Below are 1,532 nucleotides of genomic sequence, written 5' to 3'. Positions count from 1 at the left end.
AATAGAAAATTAAAAAATATATATATTGTGTATTCTGTCTCCACAATGGGACAGTAAAACCAAAGCCCGAATAGATAGTGGCACCATGGCATCGCTGAAGCACAGTGGGAGTAGGGAGCCCTTAACAACTGTTGGAGTCATGGAGACATTTGTAATTGTCCCCACCTTAACCTGTCCCAGATGCATCATTTGGGAAAAGGCAGTCGTTAAAGTAATGTTACAGACACAGATGATTCACAAAAGGCCAGATGGGTAGATCTAGGACTGTGAAAGCACAGCATAGATGAGTCTTGATTTTAACATCAGTGACTGTCATCTCCAGGTGTATCTGTTTTCCAGTGTCTTTCTTTCTTTCTCTCTCTGTCCTCTTTCTCTCTCTCTCTTTCTTACCTCAGCAGGGCATTTCAGGCTAAGGACTGGGATACCTTACCCAAATAACATTGAGTTAAAGTAGCTGATGTTCTCAGGGGAATACTATGAGGAGAAATAATAAAATATATGAGGAGCACAAACGTTGTAAAATTTAAAAAGCATACAATACAAACATGAAAAAACAGGGAGAAACAGATTAAGTGGCATAAACAGAATAATAATTTCAATAAGCATAATAAATACAATAAAGTGAAAAGAGAGTGTATGATATTGAAAATATACGACTGGAATGAGTAGTTGTAAAGAAAATATGGTATATGCTACTTACAATAGTTAAGTAGCAAAAACAGCAACCTAAGTCACCAATATATGTTTAATAGCAAAAGGGATTTTTCTAGAGATGAAGTCACTGAGTTGGAAGTAATTCAAACCAGGTATTATCAGAAAGGTAAAGAAACATTGTAAAATAAGGAAAAAAAGCAGATTTGGAATGTAGATGTCAAAATGCTTAAAGTACATGTAATATGAGAAAATTTTATTCTCTCAAAGGAGAGAATAAAATTGAATTGCAGAGTAACCTGAAGGTATTAGAACTGTCTAATTGCAAGTAAAAATATGAGATCTCTAAATAAAAGTAAACGCAAAGTAACCAAATGGTACCAGAGAAAGAATAAGTAAATTTAAACACATCATAGATAAATTACATTGCATCAGAATTTAAAAAGATATTTTATAGATTTTATAGATAATGTATATTTATAGAGTAATAAAAAGTATACTGGCCTCAAATTTCTGAATAGCAACATTTAAAGACTAAGAAGATGGGTTAATATTCCCAATATATTGAATAAAAAGACACAGACCAAGATTTTATATCCGATAAAATTGCCACTCAAATGCGCTGGAAAAATTAAAAAAAAAAAAAAAAAGAATCTTAAGCATTCAAGTCTTCAGAATATGTACCACCTGAAGATCTTCTTTGAAAATACCCTTGCAAATATACCTGGGCCAAATATTTGATTCTTTTTTCTCAGCACCATGCTCGTTCTTTTATAGTCTTCAGCATACTGCTAAGGTTAGAAGATAGCAAACTACATCTCCTAGACTTCCTTGCAGATGTCTGGTTTGTGGTTCACTCACACAGCTTGGTTATAAACTCA

This window comes from Mandrillus leucophaeus, unplaced genomic scaffold, assembly GCF_000951045.1.
Source record: "Mandrillus leucophaeus isolate KB7577 unplaced genomic scaffold, Mleu.le_1.0 Scaffold358, whole genome shotgun sequence".
Lineage (NCBI taxonomy): Eukaryota > Metazoa > Chordata > Mammalia > Primates > Cercopithecidae > Mandrillus > Mandrillus leucophaeus.
The sequence above is the reverse complement of the archived record's forward strand: the minus strand, read 5'-3'. Positions refer to the sequence as shown.